Raw genomic sequence first — 20664 nt, 5'->3', positions numbered from 1 at the left:
CTTAGATATGGTTTGTTTACAAGTAGTTCTTAAAGGACACCACTGAAAATCCTATTTTAAGTTCATTGTCTCAATTCACAACTCAAATTCTACCTAGGTTCTATGGCATACATCAAATTTCACTTCAATTTTGGGAAAGCTCTTCTTGGATCCTTCTCTGCAAACCCACAGTGCGAATACAAGACCTAGGCTATATTTGAGTTTGAACGTATCCAAACCATAGTTGGGCTCAACCAAAATCAAACCCTTATTTGGACCAGACCAGACTAGGAACCTGGTTTTTTAGGGAAGAATTTGGTCAACTTATACCATTGTTTTATAAAAAATACACAGCTCTGATTCACTTTCATGTTTTGACAGGTTTGGAGTGTACTAAAATACATTTGTACTTTGTGGAGTTTATTTACATAAAATTTTCATCATTTTGCCTACCTTCTAGTTACATGTTTGATAAAAATTGATACAAGTGTGAAAAACTAATCTCTTGAAATCTAGGAATTGTGTTTTTCTGTCAAGTTTATTTTTCATGTCTCTTTTATTTGAGTTTATAATTACATTTTGATTTTTTTTTACAGAATAAGGCTACTTGTCCATACTTTCTATCATCTGATTTGATATTCATTATTTAACAGGGTGAGTTTGGTCAAACCAAGAATTCTAGTTTTGATTAACACAAGAATTTTGTGAGTTATTTTCCTTATTAGAACCCTTCAAGTTCGTCTTTTTATTTTCACCTTCGGGCAAACAGTTGAAGAAAATTTTCAAACTTTATTGGGTGAACATGAAAACTAAACCAAATGTTTTGTATTACTCAAATTAGGGCAGATCAACATACATTTGGCATTCTTCTGTGGTAGTCATCACTCCTCTCAGGTGCTATTGAAGGTGATCAACTAATTGATTGATGAGACTAGTCTTACATTCAAATTCATTTTAGCTGATGAAGTGAAAGCCTTAATTTACTGTAATTAGGTTATGGATAATTGTAACTATGTTTGTGTGGAGTTGACTATTTTACATCCCCATTTGGGTACCGTAGAGATCACAAAGCCATGCTGGGGATGTCTTGATATGCACTTTGATGAAACATAAAGAGTTCATTTTACCATTTTTTTAGGAGCTTTAAATATTATAAGGTGTTGTTGATCCTGCCTAATTATTAAGTTTCCTAATCCAGAGTCATCTATTTAGTATCTAATGTTTCTAAAACCCTACGTTGCAAGAATTTGTGTTGATGATAATACTTGTTTTGTGTTTTAATAAATTTTTCCAGCTTCTTTTGATAAGAAATGAGAATCTTTCTATAATAACCCACTTAGCAGAGTAGCAATATAAGGATGAAATTTGAATAATTGATTAATTACCAAGAGTCGTTTATCATAAGGTAATGCAATATAGTTTAGCCTAGAAATCTTTTTCAATATATTGTTATCTAAATAACATTATAATTTCATGTTGTGATATATGATAAAGGTATGAACTATTTTGATTGTAGCAATATTGAATGTTATTGTGATACTAATATTAAAATAAAGGTTCAGTACATTTATCATTTTCATAGTTTTCTTTCTTTGTGCAGCCGTCAATGCTTGTGGTTCTTGATGTGCAAGATGTGTACAGCGCTCTTCAGACAGAGGTCATCGTCTCAATTTTTGAGGTTTATGTTTCTGTGCTGTTGAGTTCTTTTGAATTTAAAATGTTTTACCATTATTTTCCAAGCATAACTTTTCAACCTTTTTACTGTAGGACACATTGACCTTATCCACTATTGGACAATCTCAACTTTAATTCTATAGGACACATTAACCTTATTTGTTGTTATTGGACAATTTAATCTATTTCGTGAAGTGAATATTGTTCTTAACTAAGCCATCGAATTAGAGATGGCTTTTGTGACAGCCCAATAATTTTCTATTTCTTGGTTGACATCACAACTTAGTTGTCTGAGGTTTTTCAATTAATATGATCTGTTATTTAAGTTCATGTTGATCAACTATATGTCCTATCTAGTTTTTCTGGACTGAAATGATTTGCATTATTGCCTATGCAACCCCTAAACTCCCCCAAATTATACTTATTTTCCATACAACTAATCAAGCTCCCTACATTCCCCATGCATTTTTACTTCTTAGCCTCAAAATCTAAAATGCCTAACATAACACTAGATTATGGATACTTTAGGATCCATCTGATTGATTTGTCCAAAGCATTGCAACACTTAGATTAGATGATATGTTGAGTAAATTGGAGCATCTAGAAGTCACCTAGCACTTTCTCCAGTTGCTCAAATAGAGCCTCATGAATCATCATGAATTGGTTGCTTAGACCATGCATTTGCATCAACAATGTTCATAATCATGTTTCTGTCCTCTTCATCCAGTAGTAAGAAGAGGAACACAACCTACTCTTCTCTTGACTCCACTACACACCATCAATGTGTGCCAAAGTAAAAAATGTATTCCTTTTGTGTTGTTCAGTTCCCCTTTCAGTAAATTTTGTGAGCCCTTTCCTACATGTTCTTATCAGGAGGAAGCCTATTCCTGCACCAAATTCTACGATCCTATATAGCTTTTTTTTGCCTGAGAAAATATCCATTATTACCTGTGTAACCCCTAAAATCCTCTAAATTATGCTAATTTTCCATAACATTCCCAATCAAACTCTCTTCCTTCCTCATGCATTTTTCCTTCTTAGCCCGAAGATCCAAAATGCCTAACGTGACACTAGATTATATATGCTATGGGAGACAACTGATCAGTCTGTCCAAAGAATCCCAACAAACCTCCCCAAATGCCCCAAATGCCCTTTCACTTCAATTTTGGCCAACTCTTTAGGAAATTTGCAATGCTCTTATATTTTGGACCCATCTAGTTCAATTCATTAGAAACCACTTGCAATACTGTTCAAGGAAAGGACACAACATTAAGTGTTGTAATATCACTTTCACACTTTTGCAGAGAACACACCAGCTTGGGCCACTCATCTTTGTTCTATGTACTTATCTCTTGTAAGGACACATTTGTTCAAAATGGTCCAAAGAAAAGCACTTTCTTTCAAAAGCAATCTCTTAATCCAACAAAGCTTTATTGGGCATTTGTCATTATTCTACATGTTACTAGTAGATATTGTCATCGTGTAGCTCAAGTGGGCATAGTATTGGCCTAATATGGTAGCACACCATTGAATCTCAACATTAGTATTAGTGGTCTCTTCACAGGTTTCTTATTGAATTTTGATTTGATTCTTCCTTGATCCGAATAGTTTCAATGTTTGCCTATACCATCCTACCTTGAATGTGTATTCTATCAATATAATGTTGCACATTCTTCCCCCGAGTTGAAGTAATATCTCTTTTAATACTGCAGGAATCCATCCCACAAGTCAGCCCAAAAGTTTGTTCTCCAATTATTCACCCACACGTTGGATAATTTATAATGTTTATCAACAATCCCACTCGAACCTTAATACAATTGAACTGCTATTACTAAATGCCAAAGTGAGATTCCTACTTGGATTAAGACCATCCAAATACTTGTTTTTCATGATTTGGCACCATAATTTCTTAGAGTGTTTGAACACCTTTCAGGCTAATTTGGCACCCAATGCATTGTCTTTCTTACTTTATATCTTTAATTCCCACCCCACCATATTCAAATGGTTTAGTCACCTTGTCCTAGTGCACCAACGAGAATCTTTTGCTTTCATTCATCCCCTCCCAATAAAAAATCCTTTCAACCTTCTTTCATTTTAGAGGCCTCCTGCCAAGCAAGACATGATATATATATACACATCACCCCTGTAACTGCTTTTACCATGATTACTTGATTGATGAGTGACAACCATCTCCACTTCCACGTATTAGTGTTACCCAATTCTTTTCTATTACATTATTTCATAATGACGTTTTGGCAACCCCACTGAAAAATGAAGCCCTCAAATGTTTAGCCAGAGTGGTAATACGAAATAAGTGTTGTCCTTGTATTGATGCTAAATTTGTCCTGATCTCAATCACTGTTCTTTGCAAAACTAGGATAAATTATAGCTCCTACTACTCTTCTATTATCGACAACCTATCTGCCTGCCCTTTGGTGGGGCCGGGGCCGAGTAGGAGAGCAACTATTTATGATGCTGATGAAGAGTATAGCTTGACAACTTCACCCAAAAGCAACAAAACAAAAAATTAACAAGGCTAATCAATGTTGTATTTATACAAGAAAAACTAGGGATGATTATGTGCAGCTCACAAAATCATTATAGATCTCCAGCCCAGGAAATGAATATACAAATGAAATTTAAATAGCCATGAAAAAAAAAATGCTGATAACAATACGAAAATCATTGAAAAATGTCATTTGTTCTATTTGAGAGAAAAATATATCAATCTGAATGCGAAAAGTAATTTCCAAAATGAAGGCTTTTACTATACAACCCCAAGTGAAAAATCTACATTCCAGAAACTACTTATACTTTTATGAGTGTTTTACATTTATTTTCAATTTATTAATGCAGTGAAAAACAAATGATATGTCTTCCCATTGAGGGTGAACTATGCATTCTTAAGTGCAACCATATGATAAGCTTCTATATTAGTATAGATCCATGACTTTGCAATAAAGTGAACTATAAAAAAAGTATATACTTGCCATGCATGAGGCCAAAGGACCATATTCCTGAAGTATATCTACTATATATGTAAACGACTAATACATTGGCAAGATAACTGTGTTTGGTTAGTTTCTTCATTTTCAAAAGCTATAACAATAGCTCATAGCCATTTGATTATCCTACTAATCGTGATGATTGGATTTAAAAAATCAGGATGAAGGAAAAAAGAATTGAAGAAAGAAGCGCCAATATTTCCTATTGCATCTTTGTACTTAGGTTCCTTTCTCTCTATTCTTACATTTTTATTACGCCATCTTTGACCATAATAATCTCTTCTTCACCATCTTATTTTTGACAACTAAAATAATCTCTTCTTTATTTAAATATATATATTTTTTCATTTTAATCATCTTTTAACTTAATACTAAAATTTATTTCAAGTAATCAAATATTAGATTATCAAAATATTTTGATTACACAAAAAGGGACTTTGAGATGAAATTTTATTATTTACATACAATGTACATATTGAAATACACCTCCAATTCCAATATGGACTAATCTGGGAGACTAATCTTTGATATTTTTAACATGAATATTTTAGTCTGGACATTTAGTATCATGCCTTGGGATATTTCTTAGAAGAGTGGCTTTATTCTATGAACAAAATAGCAAATCAAAACTTTACCATATGAACATGGAATGTCAACTTGCACTAGCACAGTTTTAAAGAGAAAGGTTTTTCTTAGAGAAATTCAATATAGCAAAATTCCATCCAGGGTGGCTACTCCTCCAATTCATCACCAACATTAAATCCAAGTATACAAGCTCGTTGTGCTATCATATACACCCTAACATCAAACATAATACTCTGATGTCCTTTCTTTTGTGTATTCTTCGTTACTTAATCCAGAAATGAGCTGAAATATCGATGCTAAAAGATCCAAACATTGATATTGATGTTATGATTTGTTATCTGGATTTGATTGTGTGTCCAATTTTTTACATCAACGTTTTGGATCACACTCTATGATCCATCATCAGGATGCATGCAAAAGAAGAGAAGGAGAAAAAGAGATAGTTAGCCTTCTCTTCTTTTGCATGCATCCTGATGATGGATCACGGAGTGTGATCCGAAATGTTTATGTAAAAAATTGGACACACAATCAAATACAAATAACAAATCATAACATTGATGGATTGTGGAAATTTGTTAGCTCTTATTGATATTGATACCAAGAATTTCTATGTTACTTAATAGTTAATCCAAACCAACATTTGCTTATAACCACAAACTACATAAATCTTGTCTATCATCCAAGCTATGGTTCTATTATCATAGATTGGTACAAATTGGTTATATTGTAATCATAATTAAGCTAGCTCTAGGCTTCTTTTCTCATACATATAGATTATAGTGTATCCCTAATGAAATCAGAGTTACCATTCTTTTCTCTTACATAATAGTTGAATTATCACTATATCCCTAAATAAACAAAATGTATATGCCCTTATGCAAATATTATTTATTACTTGTATCACATACTCAATTAAACTAGAGTTGGGTTTCTTTTCTTATTGTAATTCTTGTTCTGTCATAATCACAAATTCTTGAGACAAAGACTCAAAATGTTTAGTGGTGGGGGAGGTAATTTGTAATTGGGGGTTTACCAGAGAAACCCTAGGCCTATATGCAATTTTTCAATGTCTCTTCCCATCCCTGTGAGGATTTCTTATGATGTCTTACCCCAACAGAGTATTGGATGCTTCCCTGAGCCTCTTGGGAAAGAATCCAATTGGTTGGATGAGTAGTTGATAGATATCTAGCTCAAGCCATTAAACTAGGGATAAGTAGATCAACATCAAACAATTTTTCCAATTTCTAATGTTTAGGTCAATTCGACTCCCTACTGTTGAGGTTGATTCAGAGTAGTATAAGTAGGAGACACGTGCAAAATAGGAAAAATTATTTATGTTTTGTTTACATCTTCCTTCTTACCAAAACATATTATTTATTGAATTTAAATTTTAATTATTATCAGTTTCTCTTTGTTTCTAGATTCAACTGTGTGTGATTTTGTAACATCAATGTTTTGGATCACACCTTGTGATACTTAATTAGGATGAGTGAGAGAGTTGTAAAGCAACAAAATTGCACCCAACTGAATCTAAAAGCAAAGAGATATGACTCATAATTGACCACATAAATCTAGTCTTTTTTATTTTAATTATGCTTTTTAAAATTTCCAAACAAAATTACTAGTTGAACTCACCATATCATATTTTACTATATATTTATTCTCATAGGACAGTGACATGGAGTTGATAGCCATTTTTTGTTATAGATACCATGCACATGCATCTGCTAACAAAAAGATGGAGGGCTAATGCTATTCATATTACAACGGCTACTAACAAAGTGGTATGTTGTTTAGAATATTGAGACTTCCAATTTGAATAGAGGATCGAACGTCCAATATTTTATGTAGTTTGTAACATGACAAAAAAATATATGGTCAATTCAAGAAAATTAGTATTCACAACAACTAGTAACGAAAAGCTTTGGTGGGGCTTTTAGAAAAGAAAGGTTCTGTGGGATTTTGGACAGGGGAGGGGTAAAGGATAATAGAAGCTCTTATTTTTAGCCCTCTAAATATGATTGAGGTGAAATAGGAAATATTTTGACCATATATCAACCCACCCCTCTCCATAGAACCCCATCCTAAGAAACTAGAATAAATTGGAATTTGGTAAATACTATAGTTTTATCCTTTTGGATTTATAAAGATAGCATTCCCAATTTACAACCTCACCAGTATTAGATTGTGGGGTAAATTTGGCAAGTTCTAAATATCAATCTTATTTATTCATGTCAATTGTCATAATCTGGTGGATGAAGTGAATTCAAAGGAAGCTCATTAACACTTGTTTAATGTGTTTATTGATTTAAAGGGAAAGAAAGAATATGAAAAATTCACATGAGAACAATTTAGATCGATCCTCATATGCTAAAAAAATGGTTACAATTTAATGGTCCTAGTTGCCTTAGCTAGGGATCTATTCTAAACAATGAAGGAAAAAGGTGAAAGTAAGTGTACGCAGAGGATGCATTCATTGCAATCTGTGCCAGCTTTTGCTGCAACACATGAAAGACACTTCAATAAATCACCATGGTGTATCAGACAAAATTCGAGGAGTGATCTGAAACAACTTGCAGAGCTATCTATTAGTATAATAGATCATGAATCTAAATCATGGGATGAAAATATACATGTGGATACAGGCCATTAGTTTGATTCTTTTGGAATTCACCATGATTATTGTGCATTAGATCAAAACCCTCTAGCAAATAGAGCTTTGTGATTGCCCTAACTCACACTTATCTAACTTGATAAGATAGCAACATTGACAGGAATTTTCAATTTTCACAACTATCATCAGTCATTGGAAACCACAGATATTGGATCTGTAGCACAAACTCGTAGTTGGCTTTGGGACCTTGGAGATATTAGCACTAGGTTTACAATAGAATTATTTCTCATCTATTTTTATAAGTTGGGAGGAAACACTTTTTTTGGGGCTCTTTTGGCTTCAAAAAAATTATGTGTTTTTGTTTTCCTTAAGACATTTGGTGCCTTTGTGGTAATAAAGGTTATCTCTATCTTTATTGGGGTACATTTCATTATGTTGACACTATTGTGCCAATAAAACTTGGTCAAATGGAGTTGCCACTTCATGATCTAGCTATTGTTGGTTTTCTGATGTATTTTTGAGTGTCAACTTCATTGGCGCATTCCTTGTGTTCTCAGGGTTGATTCTTGATAGGAAAAGTATAACATAGTTTTGTTTTAAAAACAAATTTGTGAGAATCCAATCTTGACTAGAGAGCAGAAAACAAAGCTCTCTCTATGGAAGATTAATAATATGTAAAGAGAGAAACATGGAAATAAAACATTTTTGCATTTCATAGAGAAAGTTGTACTCGGTTGCATATGAGTTTGTTTGTTTTAAATATTGCTCATTAAAATGAAAGAGATCAGTTTCATTATTGGCTGCGTTGATGACAAGTAAATCTTTGGGAGTAATTGAATCTATCCCCAATTAACTTAGTTTTTAGATTGCTTCCTACGTTATGGATTGGGTTATTAATGGGGTGCATGTTATTACATTACCTTATAATTTTCTTGTCATTGTTTTGGACAACAAAATCTGTAATAAGAAATCTGAAATGTTCTTTGATTTGGGCTACATACAATCAAAATTTCTTAGCATTTTCTTGGCATCCAATATTATGGTTTTGGCTGCAAAAATCAATGTTAAAAAAATTTGTAAATACTCTTTTATTTAGGGCTGCATAATTGAGTTCCCCTTGATTATTAGAGATTGATTTTGTTGGCTATGGAATGGGCTGAGTGGAGTCTTTAAAAATATTCATTATACTTGTTATGGGTGCTTAGATCTTTTTTGTTCTTTGAAAGAGGTCCAGATTTAGCAAACAGAATGTCAATATCTTTTTTGGCCCCTGTATGATCTAGTATTTTGATTATAGGTTGAGCTGTAAACCATTCTAATTTTATTTGACATTGTAAGAATGGAGAGTGTTGACAAATTGAAAATATCATGTTGCAGTGTCTAGAGGGATTCAACCACTTACTAGATTGTCTTGTTCAACCTTTCAAAGTAAAGATCTTCAAACATGCACACATGGCCTTAGAGATGCTGAGATCATAGAAAGTGGAACCGTTTGCAAGTTATTTTATATATTTGTTTGTGTGGTTAACATCACTTTATGGGATTTCCTTCGACAGTTATCTCAAATGTCATATTTAGACATGAATTCCTTGTTGTGATACAACATACAACCTGTTGGGATGCATCATACCATTAATTGGATGTGTTAGTTTACCCAATTCAACTTTCAACATTTTTATATTTGAAGCATTTAACATGCTTCTTGGGGAATTGAACTTGGGTGTTCATTAAGAAAGCCTCAATGATTTATTTTTTGTGCTCATTTCAATTGACATCTCATGTTTTAAAAATCATTTTTTATTGTTAGAAAATATTTCTTCTGTGCATGTTAATTTAATTCACTGAATTCATACTTTTTTGTTTAGAGGCAGGGCAACTATGTGAATGAATAGGAAAGTGTTACACACATATATATGAATATGCATTATCTTCTTGGTCTTAGCAAAATGAGTTGTAGATACAATAGTTTAACCAAGAAGAACTAAAAATAGAGGAATAGATGGTGGATCAACCCAAAGGCTGAACATTTCAAAGGATTAGCAAAATACATATTCCAATTCACTGTATGTATCCATATCATAGGTTCCAATTAGTTGACTGTTATCTCAAATTAAGTCATTAGATCTCACCATTTTCACGCCATGTCTTCCTCAGCACTGTCATTCCTTCTCTAAGATTCTTATCCTCTTAAAGCTTACGATAGGTATAATTCCTCTTGTCCCTTTTTTGGAATTTCCTGTAGCTTTTGACAAATTTGTTATTCTTTTTTTAGAATAAGGCCAACATTTTTCCATCTTCAACTCTGACTTTCACTATCTTGACTTTGCATGGGAAATTAATTCCCAGATTTTTTTCTATGTAAGGTCTAGTGTAAGGGTAATCTGCATGACAATATAGACAAAGATGAGTTTTTTAGATGACTCAGTGAGTTGCTTTTTTGTTCCTTGAAAACAATCCTTATTTTGTTGTTTTCACAAAAACCAAATAATTTCATTGGTTAGAGCTGGCCAAAAAAATATTAAATTCTTATTCAACTCTTCAACAAAATCAAACTGGAGTTCATGCAATGAAAATTTGTCGAGTCATTAACAAATATTGTTTTTCAGAAAGTGGTTATCATGATAAATCTATGCTCCTTTAAGAAATAATTTGTTCCAGCTAGGGCCTCAACGTTGAAAGATCTTGTATCTTATGCAATCTAAACATCTTTGAACATTGAGGTCAACTGGAACAGATTATTTCTTAAAGGAGCATAAACTTTTCATGATAACCTCTTTCTGAAAAATAATATTTGTTTGTGATTAAAAGAAAAATGTACTTAAATGAATTGTATTTTCAATGGTTGTGTATGATTTTGAATAATCAAGGTGAAAATGATTTTCCAAATGTTACGAGAGTCTAGGACTGTTTGATTTTGTGATAATAATCTTAGGTGAGCAGATTGATGCCTTCTTGAAAATTGGAAAAGCTTATATAAGAGAATTCATCATGAAAATATTCAAGGAGCTGAATATTATTATATATTGTGGGCTATAGAAGAAAGTTGTCTTTGCCCTGAAAAGTAAATGATTATTCCATATATTATAGGAGAGGATCTTCTTTAATTACCACACATCTTGAGAGGAATGTATGGGAGGGGCTGAGGTGAAATTTCATCCCCCACTCACAAGCATTGGCAGGGATCACTATGGAGTTTATTTTTCTTTTTTCATAAGTGATATGTGTTTAGATTTTCTTTTTATTACTATCATATTTTGATATTAAAAGTATTGGTGATTTTGGTAATTGGTTGTGATTGAGGAAGATTATAGGAAAGTATCAGAAAGAAGGAAGATGGTCCTGAGGCAATTTTTAGGATGGTCGAATGGAGAGTTAATGAGATCAGATGCAAAAACCCTGCTCAACAATGGTGCGGCAAACAATTGGCATCTTTAGTGTTTGCGGAGCTCTAGCATTTTGGACTCTTGGTAGGGTATATTATGGTATGTAATTTTTCTCTCCTAGTTATCTGTTTGTACATAAATATGCTTGTGTGTGGTATAAAAATCTTTTACTCATTTGAAGTCAAAAATACCTGTTGGACTCAAAAAATAATAATTACAATGTATTTAGTCCAACTAGCACAGCTATGCAGTATGACATCCCCTGCTTTCCATTCGATTTCACCAGTAGAGTCATGTACAACAACATTCCCTTCTTTTTTCCAAATCTTAGAGAACAATGAGATCTTGAGATGATCTCAAGGTTGCCAGACTCTGTACTAATACCGTTCAAATGATTCTTTTCTAAACTAAATCAGAGTAAAAAATTTATTCTCCTCCAATTGTTTCCATTTCTTTAAATGAGATATCTGGATTCTGGAATTTCATTGGATTCCACTAGTGTTTAAAATTTAAAATATGTAAAAGATAGAGCTCCTCTAATGTACTTGAATAATTTAGTATCTACTACTCCTTAGCAAGCTCCATTGTGTAGGGAGAGTGCTCCAAAATCACTCTTGCGCTTTCAATGATCCACTTCCCAAATTCAAAATTGCGAAGTAGTCCTTTTATCACCTACCACAAATTTTTTGGCAGATGAAACATACTTTTGTATTCTCCATTGTATTGCTCCACATCACAAACTAGATTGTTCTCGGATGCTGCCACAGTCAGCAAATCCTCTATCATATGAACAAATATATTTATGAGAATCTTTGTAATGAAAGTTCTACCAATGTTTTTTTTATTCTATGATCCCTAGCTCTTTTGTGTGGGGTCCAATATGGCCGAGAAAGCTCCCATATTAAATCCAAAACTCCTAATGTCTCAGGCTATTTTTGTTCAATATCTTCTGCTTGTGTGGGCTACCAATCATGCATGGTGACAACGTCCAACCTTGATGAAGCATGCCCATGTTTTGACCCTTGTCCAACATTTTGTCTGAAATTAGAAATTTCTACTTACATAAATTTTAGTATTTTTGCATTGGCCTCCATTATGGTGGGAGCAATGAATGCCAAAAACAACGTTCTTACATCCTAGATGTGATGGTTTATCTACCAAATAAAATTCATTACATTGTGCTAAGTCATAGAGCCAATATGTCATGCTCTGGCTTACAGGTATCTGGTCATGCCATGATTTTTTGTAGTGATGAGTCTACAAGTTGAGAGGAGGTGGTAGACATATCATGTGGAGAGTAGAGGTAACTGGGACAATGTCTTCCATTAACTAGCTTTCCATCCACATTGGTTACCAAATTGTCCATGCTCCCTTAATTCCAATGTGCTTCCCTCTTTTAAAAAAAGTTCTTCCATTCGCCTTCTCCAAGGTGATTCAACTTATACTCGATGCTGACTGTCATGTTTAGAATTGCAGTTGAATGGTCTTCTTGGAATGCAACAATTTACAATTGATTTTATAAATTAGTTACTTTTAAAGGCTTTCATTCTTGGCATAAGTGGTGATGACAAATGGTTGACTTGTTTGTTTGTGCCTCCACATTAGGTGTACATGTATACCAAATCAGTTGCGGCTAAAATTTCTCTGTTGTTGTATGTGCATGCCTGTTTTCAAAGCCTTAAGTCAACACACATAGAGAACATAACTAAAGGTTTTTAAATTAGAATTCTATTTTTTTTTTAAACTATCAAAAGCTTGTAATCAACAATTGAAATTGTGTTTTATAGTCTACAATTAAAACAAGTTCAAGTCCCATCTAATTTGTTACATTTGTGTGATGAGCTAGCAACCTTGAGTGCCAGATTTGAATGTGCCAAAACCTAGCACCGTCTATCCACATGTAAGTCCAGCTCACCACCAATGTTACTACTCATTGAATTAATTGGTTTTGCTCCTTTCTTGTGGCTCATATTTGCAAAATTTTTCTTTATTTTAAAAGGTGCTAGCTCAATGGATGAGCACCTGCATTAAAAGCAGGGGATGGTGGTTCAAATCCATCGTGCCTTAACATGAAATAATAAATTATATTTTAGTTTATACTAAATAATATAATTTTAAAAAATTTATTAGTTTGCACCATTTTCTCCATAATCATCTTAAGAAATACAATAAGTGAGATTAAAGACACAATAGTTTATATAAAGACAAAATTAAAATTGTCTCTACGAGACAATAAAAAAATTGTTCTTTATTGTCTTTATAAGACAATAATTTACGACAATTGTTTAAGACAGTCGCTTAAAGACAATAGGTAAGACAACAAACAACTTTTTTTTTGTCTCAAATTATAACAATTCCCTTAAAAATTGTCTCTAATGTTGTCTTAAAACACCCCTTCATGTTGTAGTGATGTTATAAAAAAATAGTGACTCTTGCCTTCAAAAGAAACACACTCTAACTATCAAAATGATCGAGAAACTATCAACACATGAGAAATCGACTTAGCCTTCACTTTTGAAAAGATACTGAAAAAAACTTAAATTTGAGAAGCAGTCAATAAGAAAAGAGATGTCGACCATATAGAAAAAAGCTGATTTTTCCAGATGTCACATATCTAAAACGAGCCTATCAATCGCAAAGTAAATATATGTAGTAATTGTAAAGCTAGAGATAATATATGACTTACTGTCGATACCATCATCACTAACAGAAAGAAGATTAACCTGAAGCGAGCTGTGATGGAGGAATGATCTTGTACGATGACCTTCATTTCTCAAAAGTGACAGTTACCATATATGCAATAAATCTTTAATAAGTAACTAAAGTCCAAAAGGATAACTGTCGTCAACACACATACAGGACCCAGAAAGAATTAAGAGATAGAAAACGATGGAGAAAAATAAGACACCTGGTGAACTGACATGCAAATGCAACCAATATACTCAAGGTCTACAAAAAAAATAAAATGTCCCACAACAATTTTTGATTAAATCTAGATAAAAAAATTCAATTCTGAATCAAACTTGCAATAGTGAATGTCTATACAGTCCAAACAGAAATAGGTAGCAATGAAACAACCCAACTTAACTAAAGCAATTTAATGACAACCCAAGCGATGAAATTCAGACTTGCTCCCTATAATACTACTGAAGGTGTGAATTCCTTAATTTTCATGATAAATATAGAGTGCATGAAAGAAATAAATGTCCTGACCTATCTCACCAGAATCATCAAATGGACATGATAGCAAGGAGCCAAGAACCTCACCCAATAGTGAAGAAAAATAAATAAATAATAATAAAAAATAATCTTTTGTAGTAACTTGAAGTGGGGAGCTACAAAACTCTAGCTCTGATACCATGTTGAAACTATAGCCTAGAAATCAAAGATAATAACCAGCAAATAGAAAGAGAAAACTGAAACAAAGAATAGAAACCCTTCAAGAATGAAGGGAAAAACCCAGCCACACAACAAAATCTATCTTTATTGATAATAAAAGTTCAAGTGTACAATACCTATCGCTTAATGTGATATATATAACTTAAGAACAGACTCTTCACATTATAACCGAAGGTCTCTTGAGATTCTCATAACTCCTATAATTAAATATGACTCTTCGAATATTCATGCCTCAATGCATGAGAATGACACATGTCATTTACATTTACTATTACAAATTAAAACTTAGGTGTCTTTTTCAACTGAACGTAACAATAACAATAATAACGTTCATATTTTCAGAGATAAAGATCTCTATCGCAGCTACCATCTTCAACACTTTGTTTGTGTTATATCACACTGAATTTTCATATTACTGCTTAATAATGTGTAATATTTCTATATTTTTTGAGTTAATATAAATATATACAACTTTCACTTTCATAAAAAAAAAAATTCCAAAAGCTTCCTATTGTTTATTTATTAAAAATATGACCATTTGTAATTTTATTTTCTTAATCCCTGCCATTTTTAATTATCTCTTTACTTTCCATTTATTTTATGTGAGGTTTAGCTAATTTTTTTGCCCCTCATTTTATTTCCTTTATTTAATTCTTATATTTTTAATTTAAATCTTTATCTTTTTTTTTGAATAGTTCTTTTTTGTGATTATATTCTCCTCATTTCTTTACTTTCTCTTAAGTATTTATGAGGTTTTGCTAATTTCTTTGGCCTTCATTTTATTTTCTTTATTTAATTCTTATGTTTTTTAGTGTTATCCTTTGTGTCTTTTTTTTGTGAGTAGTATTGTTCTTGATGATTTTTTTTGGCTAGTCCCCTTGTATATATATTTTTATTTTAAAATTTTGTTTCAATTCTTGTTTGGTGTGCAACTCCCATTTTTCTTTTATTTTTTGAGTAAGTCCTCATCTGCAACTGGCATTGTCCGTCCGTCTTGACTTACATTTGATCGAGAAAACGTGGATTTTCGTTTAGAAGACCAATCCGAACGAGTTGTACGGTGGAGTGGAGTATTTGCGCTGTCAAATCATTTCTTTGACCCGGAAAACTGAGCGAATTTCGGAACGATCCACGGCACCACTTTTTCCACGTTCGCTCTTTTTCTTGTTTTCCAATCTGAATGGAAAGATGTTTAAATCATCAAAACAGCTTGGAATAAATCTTTTTCCTTAGAATAAGCATTTGTCCTCAAACTAAACTACAGTAGAGCGTTGACTATAATTCATATCCATATATATATTCAGAAAAATACAAGTCATCTATGGTTATCCAAATTGGTCTGCCAACCATGGGATCTTATTTGATTCGAATGACGCTATCAGCTGACGTCAACTTTGTATAGAATAATATGATCTCAATAATACGAGTAAAGGTCAACTATCCCGATCCCAATCTCATATAAATTCTAAAGATATTTTAGAAGGAAAGTCGAACGCGATCGTCATCTGAAATTGAAAATAATAACAAAAAGTTTGCAGTTCTTGTAGGAATGATTTAGAAATGTAACCATCCATATCAATATCTATAGATTGATACTAGATAAAACTAAAATTATAGATATATGGAATCTTAGGTTGTGCACTGGTATAAAATAATAAATTTATAACAAGCGGATTGCTTAAATATCAAACATTAAGTTTAATTCTAACACTAAATGTTAAACAGTTAAAATTGACTATTTTTTACAAGCTTAACAGTTATGACCATCTCCACGAGATGACGATGAGCAATTTGCTCCTATCTATTTGAATTAGAAACGTACAGCTTCTATAGAGATGGTGATGAGGTATTTGCTCCTAGCTTAATCGCAGTTTTATATAAGGAAAGCCTGCTATTTATGTATTTGCTATGGTTATCGACATGTCGATGAAGTATTTGGTCTTTATAGTGATTATGACAATTATTATTGGACTGAACAATAGCACCTCATTGGCACTAGATGGCAGGGACTCGCTTCTGCTGGGAGATTCGCTTCTTGGGAATCAGACCATAATATCCAAGTATGGCACTTTTGAACTTGGATTTTTCAGTCCGAATGGAACGAATAATTTTTACGTTGGCATCTGGTACTCACGATTCTTCCAGAAGGAGGTAGTGTGGGTGGCTAATAGGAATAACCCAGTCCAAGGGATGCCCGGCGTTCTCAGCTTTTCGAGCTCCGGTCATCTCAGGTTGTTTGATAGAGAAGGTCGGTTAGTTTGGTCGACTGATAATGGTCTGAAAGGATCACGGGCAGTGATAACCGAGTCTGGTAATTTCATCATAATGCTTGAAGACGGCCAAAACAGGTCAGAGATTGTGTGGGAGAGTTTCGCTCATCCGGGAGATACATGGTTGCCTGGCATGAAGTTCTGGAGGGGCATGAAGCTAACTTCTTGGAAGAGTTCTTCTGATCCTGCAAGTGGGCTCTTCTCCATGGGAACGGAGATGTCTCAAGGAAAGGCGCAGTTGGTGATGAGCTATAACGACAGTGTTCCATATTGGTCCACTGGATGGTGGCGTGGGACTTATTTTAGCAAAATTCCAGAGGGCAGATACTATCTTAACAGATACAAGTTTTCCTTTGTGAGGGTTTCGACTTCAAGATCCTACTTTTATATTACAGTAAAACCGTCCGAAAGTATCCTGACAGCGCGAGTTCGATTAGAGGAAAATAGCCAATTAAAAGTTTATTTTGGGATGGATGATGGTCACTGGAGTGAGGCATGGTCATCGTACAAAGGTCAATGCAGTGAGTATGATATCTGTGGGGCCTATGGGCTGTGCAATGCGAATGATGTGTGCAGTTGTGTTGAGGGTTTCACGCCCATTAATGATTCTCAGACTTGGTTGGCAAGTGGCTGTGCTCGGCGAATTCCCCTCCAATGCTCTGCCACAGAGGGCACCACGTCCGACGGCTTCATGGAATCCAAGAACCGATACTTGCCGAAAGAAGAAGCTGTCTCGTACAACAAGAAGCCTACGATGGAAGGTTGCAGGACAGCTTGTCTCAACAATTGCTCCTGTACAGCCTTTGCTTTTGTTACTTCTGGTTCAGTACCAGTCTGTAGACTGTGGTTTGGAGTTTTGTCGACAATGAGCATTTCATCTGACAACCAATCCATCTTCATCCGGCTGGCAGCTTCCGAGTTGCAAATCTCGACATCAAAGAAAAACAGCAAAGCCCCTGCACTTGTTATTTCACTTCCTTCCATCACAGCTTTCTTTGTTCTCTTGGCCGCATTTGTTCTGTGGAAACGTAGAAGAGAAGAGCAGAAGAGAAGAGAAGAGAACGAGCCTGTACCAATCACGCTAAAAGTGTTCAGTTACAAAGAGCTGCGTATTGCAACGGAGAATTTCAAGCATAAGCTGGGTAGCGGAGCATTCGGTTCGGTGTTCAAAGGAACTCTGTCAGATAGCACGCGTGTGGCAGTAAAGAGATTAGAGGGTTTGGGAACAAGAGCAGAAAAGCAATTTCGTGCAGAAATAAGTACCATCGGTAATCTACAACATGTGAATCTGGTGAGGCTGTATGGATTCTGTGTAGAAGGCTCTCGGAGGTTGCTGGTGTATGCGTACATGCCCAACGGCTCTCTGAATTCCTCACTCTTCACAGAGGAGAAGGCGCTGGATTGGAAGACCCGATTCCAGATCGCACTGGGCACTGCACGAGGATTAGTTTATCTACATGAGGAATGCAGGGATCGCATCATTCACTGTGATATTAAGCCTGAAAATATTCTTCTGGATGGTGAGTTCAACCCAAAGATAGCTGATTTTGGGTTGTCAAAGCTGGTGGGAAGAGATTTCAGTCGCGTATTGACAACAACAAGAGGAACTCCAGGATACTTGGCCCCCGAGTGGATCGGTGGCCTTCCTATCACTCCGAAGGTGGATGTATACAGTTTCGGCATGACATTGATGGAAATTGTATCTGGCCGTAGGAATCTGGATCTAAGGGTGGAGGTGAGTAGGATGTACTTTCCTACCTGGGCTTCACATCAAATTCAAGGAGGAAACATAACAGGCGTTGTGGATAATAGGATGGCAAGCGAGGCGAATATCGAAGAGGTGAGAAGAGCTGTTGTGGTTGGGGGTTTGTGTATCCAGGATGATGAGAATGAGAGGCCAAGCATGAGTGAAGTAGTAAAGATGTTGGAAGGGAAGATGGAGGTTCCATTGCCACAAATACCAAGAAATTTACAGCTCTTGTTAGATTTGGGAGAAGACTGTCATACCAATACGACTAACACTACCTCTACCAGTGTTTCTTCTTTTTATAATTAATAACTATTGTGTAATTTGTTTTCCCCATCTTTCTTGTTACAATCATATTAATGCTCAAAGAGCAATTATAATTCCTTTAAAGGAAAATTATATTGAGAGGATGTTCCCAACAAAAATTTTTTCTTTCATTGTCATATATTAATAGAAATAGATTTAAAAAATTTAAAAAATAATGGTCACTCACATACATATATAACATTTTTTCTCCTTTCATTCTTAACAATGAGAAATGATGTTGAAACATATCATCCTACAATTTTATATATTGTTCTTTATTAATGCTTATTTAATGAACATTTTCAGCATTATCGTTACTTTCAGTACATATAAGGTAATATATTTTGTTAATCTTTGTTTGTACTAATTGTAAATTCTTAAAAATCTTAAAATTTGAATGAATTCATGTTTTAACAAACAATATCTATATGATAATATGAAAATTAATTCACTATTTCTATTAGTTCAACATCTTTTGAATAAGAATGGACATCTTACCATTCAAAAATATTATATGTTAGTATAAGTTGAACTAAGATATTATGACATGTATGTTTACGCTTTTATGAAGTTATTTATTAATTTGTCAACTAAATATAAATGAACTAATTGTATGATTGTTAATATAGGCTCAATATATGAAGGTGAAAATATAAAGAAAATTTGTTTACAATATAAATGTGCCTCCAAAAACACATTAACAAGAAAACTTAAAATTAAAGAGCATTATGTTGTTTCTTTAGACATTGATATTGTTGCCTAAATAGAAGCTATAAGAAAAAATATATATAATTTTAAGCTTTGGTATGTTGCCAACCCATATGAAAGAACAATAATATAAAAAATTCACAGTTTAACTATTCAAGATAAATAGTTTGAAAGTAAATATTATCATGAATCAAACCCAAATAAAGGGCTAGCATTACTAGATCAAAGAAGACACCATATTTGGAAGAAAAAAATTAAATACCATGTATATGAGGGAGTGAGTGAGTGTGTGTGTGTGTGTGTGTGTGTGTGTGTGTGTGTGTGTGAGAGAGAGAGAGAGAGAGAGAGAGAGAGAGCCCCACTAGCCCACCACCCATCCCCCTTCTCTCCTCCTCTGAACATGGTTAGGCATATATTGTCAATTACCAAATTAGTCATAGCATAAACAATAAAATGTACAATGATCCTTAAATGATTATGTAAAAGTGAAGTGATTAAGGTTACACTAAATACTCCATTGGAAATTGTATTGAAGACAATATTCTAATTCTTGAAATTCGCCAAGCATAATTTTTTTTAAAACCTCAAAATCAAGAATTTATAACTCTTATGAAGTTGAAAGCACTCTCAAACATCTTGAAAGTATATGCATAAAATGTAACATAAGTATAAGAAAGGAAGAGTATGTACTTATATTTCAATGTTATATTGTATTTGTGGTACTAGTGTTTAAATTGACCTAGCAAGGCATGTTGGATATTACATACCTATTTAGAAGATTTTCTTACATGTGTGTATTCATTTAGGAACATTACATAGGGTGTACATGCTATATGTCACACAAACTATGGTTTAGATTGCCCATACCAAGGCTTGAGAAATCCATGCCATAGGATGCGCCTTGTATGGCATACACACATTTTATTGTATGGTTATTTGTAATATATATATGGGATCACTATATTCATTCTAGCTAAATTAGATGTAGGTTTAA

General features: G+C 33.7%; 2 pseudogenes; both read left to right on the top strand.

Moving 5' to 3' along the window:
- The first annotated feature begins 7621 nt into the window (after positions 1 to 7621).
- LOC149536625 (uncharacterized) lies at positions 7622 to 8420 on the top strand (annotated as a pseudogene).
- An 8139-nt stretch (positions 8421 to 16559) lies between these two features.
- On the top strand, positions 16560 to 18965 carry LOC149536624 (G-type lectin S-receptor-like serine/threonine-protein kinase At2g19130 pseudogene; annotated as a pseudogene).
- The last annotated feature ends 1699 nt before the right edge of the window (positions 18966 to 20664 follow it).

Source organism: Cupressus sempervirens, chromosome 10 (assembly GCF_028749045.1).
Source record: "Cupressus sempervirens isolate cs-2001-9-10 chromosome 10, ASM2874904v1, whole genome shotgun sequence".
Classification (NCBI taxonomy): Eukaryota; Viridiplantae; Streptophyta; class Pinopsida; order Cupressales; family Cupressaceae; genus Cupressus; species Cupressus sempervirens.
This window is presented reverse-complemented; position numbering and strand designations above follow the sequence as displayed.